This window comes from Nycticebus coucang, chromosome 9 (genome assembly GCF_027406575.1).
Source record: "Nycticebus coucang isolate mNycCou1 chromosome 9, mNycCou1.pri, whole genome shotgun sequence".
NCBI lineage: Eukaryota > Metazoa > Chordata > Mammalia > Primates > Lorisidae > Nycticebus > Nycticebus coucang.
Window position 1 is genome coordinate 105,186,746 of NC_069788.1, and position 9,150 is coordinate 105,195,895.

At 33.4% G+C, this 9,150-nt stretch overlaps 1 pseudogene; it reads left to right on the top strand.

Annotated features, from left to right (window-relative positions):
* Nucleotides 1-3,939: 3,939 nt before the first annotated feature.
* LOC128594978 (uncharacterized) lies at nt 3,940-4,009 on the top strand (annotated as a pseudogene).
* Nucleotides 4,010-9,150: the final 5,141 nt, after the last annotated feature.

The following is a 9,150-nucleotide window of genomic DNA, read 5'->3' on the forward strand; positions in this document are numbered from 1 at the left end:
GGAAAAACCATGTAAAAAATCTAGAAACTTAAGTATGTGTTTCTCAAAGGAAAGAGAGAATACCAGAATAACTCAAGAGTTGTATCTACATTATACCTTCTCTCTCCCCAAGCCCTCAGTTGTTTTACTCTTGATATTTTGATTTAAAAATAACAACCTTTAATTGTATTTCCAAACATACATAAAAATAGAAGAAATAGTATAATAACTTGCCATTATCCATAACCTAGCTTTAGCTTTAACAATTATCAGTATATCACTAATCTTGTTTCAGTGTACCTCTCCACTACCTACTCCTTGCCAGTTATTCATTTTTACTGTTTTATTGAGGTAAAATTGCATAAAAATAATGCATAAATTTTAAGCATACAATTCAATACGTTTTTGTAAATTTATAAAATTGTGCAATCATAACCACAATAGTTTTAGAACATTCCCCTTAGCCAAGCAGGTTGTTTCTGATCTGTGTGCAGTTAATTCCTGCTGCTAATCCTAGCTCCTTTTATCAGATTGAGGAAGTTTCTATTACTAGTTTATTAGAAGTCTTTATCATGAATAGTGGTTGAATTTTGTCAAATATGGAGTTTTTTTGCGTCTATTGAGGTAATTGTGTTTTTTATGTTCTATTAGTTTTGACTTTTGAAATTGTGCATTATATAGATAAATGCCATGTGTTCATGGTGGATACTTCTTTTAATATATTGCTAAATTCAGTTTGCTAATTTCTTAAAGGTGTTTTCCAACTCTATTCATGACAGTTATTGGTCTGTACTTTTCTTCTTGGGACATGTGGCAGGCGTTGCTATCAAGATAATACTGACATCCATAGAATGATTTGGAAATCGTATTTTCTCCTTTATTTTCAGAAAGAATTTGTGAATGATTGATATTATTTCTACATACAATATTTGCTAAAAACTACCAGTGAAGTCATCTGGATTTGGAGTTTTCTTTATGTGAATTGCTAATTCAGTCTCTTTTCATATATATATGCCTATTCAGATTTTCTATTTCTTGTTCAGTTGTGGTTGTTTGTATCTTTTTAGGAATTTGTCCATTTCATCTCATCTAATTAATTTATTGGGGTAAAATTGTTCATAGTATTCCCTTTTAATCTTTTTAATATCTGTAGTGGTAGTGATGTCTCTTTTGTAATTCTGTTTTAATTTGTGTCTATTTTATTTGTGACTCATCTCAAAAATTTGTCAATTTTGTTTATCTTTTAAAACAACCAATGTATTAGTAAGGGTTCTCTGAGAAACAAAATCCATAAGATACACACACACATACTCATATATATTTGAGAATACTTACTAAGAGAATTGGCACAAGCAATTATGAAGTCTGAGAAGTTAAAAGTCTCCTGATTTATAGACAACAGCTGGAGAATCGGGACAGCCAGTAGTATAATTCAGTTTAATTTGAAAGTTTGAGAATAAGAGGAGCTCATGGTGTAATTTCCAGCCTGAGGTCAAAGGGTGGGGTGCTGGTGTAAGTCTTAGAGCCTTGAGCACCAAGAACCAGGAGGTCCAATACCCAAGGACAGGAAAAGATGGATGTACAGCTCCAGAAGAGAGAGAATTTTTCTTTTTTCTGCCTTTTTGTCCTATAAATGAGAATATGCCCTCCCACATTAGTAAAGATGATTTTTGTTACTCAGTCTACTTATTCAAAAGCTAATCTCTTCTGGAAACATCCAGAAATAATATTTTATCAACTATTTATGCAGACATTAGTCCAGTCAAATTAACACTTAAAATTAGCATTGTTCATTGTTATATATTGCTTAATACAGATTTAGTTAGAATTATTTTCTTAGCAATTTAAATATGTCATTTCACTGCCTTGTCAACTCTATTGTTTCTGATGAAAATTCATTTAATTGTATTTTTGTCTCTTGGATGGGATGCATTGTTTTTTTTATAACTCAGGGAGAAGACATAATAAATTATCCAGGCCTTGGTCAAGTGGTATTGACCAAGGCCCAAAGCTACTCAGCTCGGAAGAGGCTAAGAAATCTAGAAAGGCTGGCTCTAGGATAAAATAAATCATGTTGCTAGCTTAACATGATGGCAACCTTTAACCAGTGAGAGTCGATTTTTGTTAGAAGAGAAAGGTGTGGGTCCAGTTTCATTTTTCTACAGGTCATCAGCCAATTCACGCAGCACCATTTGTTGAATATGGACTCTTTTCCCAAATTTATATTTTTAATAGGTTTATCAAAAATCAAATGACGATAAGTGTCTGGGGTTACCTCTTGGTCTTCCATTCTGTTCCATACATCTACCTCTCTATTTTTGTGCCAGTACCATGCTGTTTTGATCACCATTGATTTATAGTATAGTCTGAAGTCTGGAAGTGTGATTCTTCCCGATTTGTTTTTATCTCTGAGTAATGTCTTGGCTATTCAAGGTTTTTTCTGTTTCCATATAAAATGAAGTACTAATTTTTCCAGTTCTTTAAAGTATGACAGAGGTGCTTTAATAGAGATCGTATTACATCTGTAGATTGCTTTAGGTAGTATAGACATTTCAACAATGTTGATTCTTCCCAGCCATGAGCATGGTGTATTTTTCCATTTGTTGACATCTTCAGCTATTTCTTTTCTCAGGGTTTCATAGTTCTCTTTATAGAGATCTTTCATGTCCTTAGTTAGATACACTCCCAGATGTTTCACCTTCTTTGGCACTACTTTAAAGGGACTAGAGTCCTTGATTGTTTTTTCTCCTTGACTATTGTTGGTATATATAAAGGCTACAGATTTGTGTTAATTTTGTAACCTGAGACATTGCTGTTGTGTTATATGTATACCATGGAATACTATGCAGCATTAAAAAAATGAAGACTTTACCTCTTTTATGTTTACATGGATGAAGCTGGAAAATATTCTTCTTAGTAAAGTATCTCAGGAATGGAAAAAAAAATATCCAATGTACTCAGTACTACTGTGAAAGAAATTTATAATCACTCACACAAGCATGTGATAAATGAAACACAACTATAGCCTAGGATGAAGGAGGGAAGGGGAGGAAGAAGGGAAGGGAAGGGAATAGGGGCAATAGAGGGAGGGTTGGTTGGGGGAACACACCTATGGAGCATATTGCAAGTACAACTTGTATCTAACAGGTATAGAACACAAATGTCTTAATCCTGTAATTGGTAAAAGAGGTGAAGGCTATGTTGTTTAGTAGGATGTAAGCACTCCAATTTATATGAATAATCAACACATTGAATCCCATAATGGCATAAAGGTATTTATGATCTATGTACAAAGGATTTAATAAACAAACAAACAAAAAAACAAAAACATGATGGCAATCACCTGGGCATGTCATAGAAAAAAGTGTAAAAGCATTACTTGAATTGTACAAGCAATTTGAGGTGTTTGCACATGTCATGTTTGCGAATATTCCTTTGCCAAAGCAGTTCACACGGCCAAACCCAACTAATGGGTTAGAGAAATATACCAGGCTTCTTTCTAGTCTGAGGGTCAATAAAGTCACATGACAGAGAGCATATGAACAAAAATGCTGAAGTATTGTAAGCAACTGTGTGAAATTTCACAGCTGTTCTCCCCACAGTAACCTGAGCATGGGGACTATGCTCTGTGCTTAGTGTATACAGCTGGCTCATTTAGTAGACACATGACCTTGGACCAGTTTCTTTACTTATGTGTGCTTACATTTTCTTATCTGTATTATGGAAATAACAACAGTATTTCATAGGATTTTTGAAAGATTCATTATCATTATTTGGGAGAAATTCTTAGCACTATGCCTGGCATAAAGCCTCAAATCTCCTGGTGTATAATAGGAGCCATGTAAGTGTTAAATGAGTGAAGGCATATTTAAAATGGAAAAGAGGGATCTTAGAAGTATTACAATGAATATTTCACATTGTTGGGAGAGTAAAAAAGATGGACTTGAAATTGAGAAGGTCAGCTTTGTGCAGTGGCAGTATCGTAGCCAATGAGGTTTATCTGAAGTGCAATTATTGCTAATTGAAATTGGGAAGGTCAACTAGGAAAGTGAACTAAAGCTTAGTTGTGGTCAAAGAAAATATATTTGGATATTTGTCCCTGGATAGAATCAAGGCATTTATATAGCTAATTTGAGTCTGTAATAAGTCATTTTACTTAATAAGAAAAGGTCTAAATAGCTATCAGGAATACCTATTATAGTAAATTCTTCTGCTAGGTAGGGCAGCTGTGATGGTCAGTTCCAAATGAGCCCACCTTCACCTCATGTTCACGGGAACCTACTGTAAGTGTATATTGTAGGTCCTCAGAGGCATCTTGGTAGCCTATACTAAAAGTAAAGGGAGTTATTGCCCAAGGGAAAGTATTCAACCAATGGCAATGATAGGCCATGAATAAATGTTCCAGCCTCCCATATTTTAAGAGGATTTCATAAGCTGAGCTGGAGGTCCCAACAGAATAGAGCTCCAATTGCATACATATCTTAATGTTGACTTTTCTACCTTCTTTTTCTCTCTTCCTACTCCCTCACTCCCTTGGGATTATTCTAAAGTAAACTTACTGCATATTATCTCAGGTTTTACTTTCAGATAAATATAAACTAAGACATATACATTTTGACCTTTTCTTTTGTTTTAATCCTAGTCTGCTCCTCCCCAAATTTTCCTTGTGCTTCCATCCCAGGAATGAACACTCCTATTTGAGAGCTGATATTTATTCTACCAATCAAAATTTTGTTAAATATAAACTAATAGAACTTTATATTATGAAAACTATAGGGTTTATTTTTGTTTTAAATATATAAAATTAAATTAAAATATGTAAGTTATAATATTGAACATAATTTAGCAAATTACAAAGACCCCTTGGAAATTCTGATACTCTTTTCAAGAAGTATATTCCTTCTCATTGAGATCTAGCAATATATGTGATCACATTTATATCTTCCTTAAAACCTTGTCCCAGAGCCAGGTAAATAATGTTTTCTGGCAAATAATTAATCCTGAGAAATACATAGCTATGGAAAGCATCCAATAACATAATCTCTCTTGATAGAATCCCTCATGCAAGCATATTTCAATATCTTTCTGGTAAGTTATTCAGACTTTGTCTTTAGTTTTCACTGTGATCTTGGTGAAGGGACTAATTCATTTGTCTAATTATAAATGGACTATAGTATGTAAATGGATTCTAACTGGAAGTCCATCTAGGATGAAGTCCTCACTGAACAAGTGAAAAAACTGAGAAAGGAATAATTTCCTTGAGAAATTATTTTGAGAAGAAACTAATTTTCCAAAGCTCCTAAAATGACTATAACTAGAATTCCAGACTTGTTAGGCAATTTTGTCTTCCACATTGTTCTAACTGACTTTGTATCTTAAATGTTCTCCATTTAAGATGAAGCTGTGCAAATGGTTCATTCTCTGTAGTGTGTCTATTGTAAAATTTTCTCTTTATGTTTTGCTCTTAACTTCTTGCTGAGCTATTAGGTTTTCAACTGTTTTGATTGTTCAGTAAGATGTTTCACTTTATGCCACACAGCTCCTCCCCACATCATGCCCAACTTTGCCCTCTCAAACTCTAAGCAAGCCCCAGGACCTAGTACTTGAGTTCTTAAGAAAGTGTTTGAACCCCTTATTTCCTTTTATTTGACATGAAACAATAAGACACTTTCAGAATGGGGACTTATTCATAACTTCATACTTACTGATTACCAAAGGAAATGAAAAAGTGAGCTATTTCCTTTTCCGTGTCCATTTTTTTTTGATGTGCATTCTAACCTAAAAAGCTTCTACAGATAGCACTCCTGACTCTCCCATCATTTCTTCATTCCTGCTCATAGACAGAAACCCTTAAAGGATCAGGTAATCCCCCTCCCACTCTCCTTTATCTGTAGAATGCGTTCTACTTTGTTTCTTTGTCAAGTGACAGGCTCATTTTGTTCATTCTTCTCAGTGACATGGATTAGGAAAGTCTGGGTAATTCTGGAGTGCTACCTTTAAGAAGCCTATCATTGACCCACATTTTAGCCATGTTCTCCAATAGTTTTTTCAGTAACAAAGAGGAAGCTTTGATTTCTGTTTACTTGACTCATGCACTTAACATTAATGCTAACTTATTTTTAAAATCAGGGAAAATTCCAGCAAAATTTTCTAAAATTTCAACATAGAAAATGAAGCAAGATCTTTTTTTTATAAAAGAATGTTTGGGACTTGGCATCTATAGCTCAGTGGCTAGGGCTCCAGCCACATACACTGGGGTTGGCGGGTTCAAACCTGGTCTGGGCCTGCCAAACAACAATGATAACTACAACAAAAGAAAAGCTGGGCATTGTGGTGGGTGCCTGTAGTCCCAGCTACTTGGGAGGCTTAGGCAAGAGAATGGCTTAAACCCAAGAGTTTGAGGTTGCTGTGAGCAGTGACACCACGACACTCTACCGAGGGTGACCTAGTAAGACTGTCTCAAAAAAAAAAAAAAAAAAAAGGATGTTTGGCAACACAACCAAGACAATGGTCACAAGAATGATTAATGAAAACAATGGTTTACTATTTCTAAAAGTTAATTGACCAAGAGTTTGGAAAATTACAGTATTCTGAGGAAAATGCTATAAGGAGCAAACATGGTTATTTAAGTGGAAGGAGATGAAAACAACCCAGAAACATCACTATTATAAGCTATTATTGCAATAGTTAATATTAAAAGATACCACAATATGTGAATTAAAGCACTCATTCATCATAATGTTGCAACCATATTAAAAAGAAACATATCTTTTTTTAATTTTCAAAATATTAAGGTGGTACAAGTTTTAGGCTACATGGATTGTTTCTGGAATGCTTGAGTTCTGTCTATAGGTGTGCCCATCCCTCAGTTAATGTTGGTAGTACCCATTAGGAGTTTTATCCCCTTCCCTCATCTCCCCTCCTTCATTACTTTCCACTGAGTTTTTCTTCCCTCTCAGTTAGTTCCAATTTAATAGTGAGTACATGTGGTGTTTGTCCATTCTTGAGATACTTGACTTAGCAGAATGAGCTCCATTTCCATTCCAATTGTTGCAAAAGGTATTAATTCATCTTTTGGTAAAAATAAAAAAAGTTATTTTAATATTTACGAAAATAAAGAACTTTTAAAATTTTTACCACATTTCTCAAAAGTAATTTTTGTTCTTTCAAAAATCCTTTGATTCTAAAAATTAACAAGTACGCAATTGGCGTGGATATGGAGAGAAAGGAACACTTATTTCTCAATGTTTCAACACACCCTTTGATTTCTACAACTTATGTTGTAACATAAAACATAGCAGAGTTCCTGATCTTACAGCTGTCAGGTTTACTAATTGCACACATTGGAATAAGTGAAGTGGATGGGTAGGGAGTGATTTAAGTTTAGTTTGCTGTTTATCTTGAACTAAGTAGCCTTCCTGAGTGCATTTTAAAGTTTTGAAATTTTTGTTTGTTTTAGTAAGATGTTATTTTTATTGTTAAGTGAACTTAAATTGTGGTTGGAGAATATGTTCTAGAATATGTTCTATATTTTTCCTTGGAATTTGTCAGGCCTCATTTGTTGTTAATTTTCATAAATATTTTATGAATGCCTAAATATAATGGATATTTTTTAATTATTAGATACAAAGCTCTATTGAAATATCTGTGAGGTTAAATTTGTTAATCTTAATATTTAAATTTAGTATATTTACTATTTTTCATCATCCTCATAGAATGGTTTCTGACAGAATATTGTAAGAAGAGTATAAACCTCCATTCAATTGTAGGTTTGCTAATTACCCTTCTAATTATTTCAATTTTTACTTTATATGTTTGAATTATAAATTCATAAGTGAGTCTAAATTTTTGATAATTAAGTAAAACTCCCTAGTGAATTCTTCCATTATCCCTACTGATTTTTACCTTTAATTCTAATTTTTCTGCTATTAATACAGCTTTGTTTTGCTTAATCCTTTCCTAATGTAACTTAATATCCACGTGATTTTACCTTGACTGTGTGGTTTTAGAAAAAGGATTGTTGAGTTATATTTTTTAAATGTCCATTTAAATTATCTGTCTTCTGACCTGCAAATTAATGTATATTTTAGTCACTAATACTTTTCAATTTTTTCTGCCATATTAACTCAATCTTATTGTTTATAATTTGTTTTCTTTACTTTTATTTTTCCCTTTACTTATTTTGTCTTGGAATGATAATTCTGAAAATATTCACTTAATTTTTCTCTGTAGAATTGGGAGCTATAGCATTTCTGTTATATTAGTGATTACCTTAATTTTTCACATACCTATTTGTGCAATTTGTTCTAATAAATCTAAAGATATTACATATTTCTATTCTGCTTTGAGCAACAGCAAGGAACTTTGCACTTTTTAATGTTACACGAAGCATCCCCTTTTCAGCTTGATATGGATGTCTATGGTTTTATTATGATTTTATAATTTACAACTATTCAGTATCAGAGTGGACTTTGATCTAAGGAACAATGTTTTATTTAATTCTGGAAAATCTTCTGGGAAAAGCTCAAATTCCTTCAAATATTGCTTCTCAGTCATTTCTTTGTAGACTCTGAGCTAGCATCTTTATCTTTTCCTTGTAAATATATACTCTTCACTTGTACCAAGGTGTATAATTAATAAACCTGACACCTGTAAGATCAGGAACTATGCTACCCCATTTCCCCAAAAATAAGACATCCTCTGGAAATAAGACCTACTTCCAGGAAAGATAAGACGTCCCCTGAAAATAAGACCTAGCGCATCTTTGGGAGCACACCTTAAAATAAGACACTGTCTTATTTTTGGGGAAACAGGGTAATATATATGACTTTTTGAGCTAAATTCTAAGTGAAGGCTTTTAAACTATACTTTAACTCATTAATTCTCAGAGACAGTGAAATCAGCCATGCTGGTAACAGACTGTAAATGATATTTCCATTACCACATGGCAAGGAAAGTATTTCTATACCAGGTCATACTGTAGCTGTAATAATGGGTGACGGTAGTTTCTTCTAAGTTATTATTATTTTCTTACTAATGATAGCTTACTACTACTTTGTTTCTCCCACCTTTCTCTTTCTCCATACAAAGAAATTACTGGCATACCCAAATACTCATTTACTAGCTCCTGTTTCTCAATAATGGTCTCCCATTCAGAAGTCTTCTCCACTT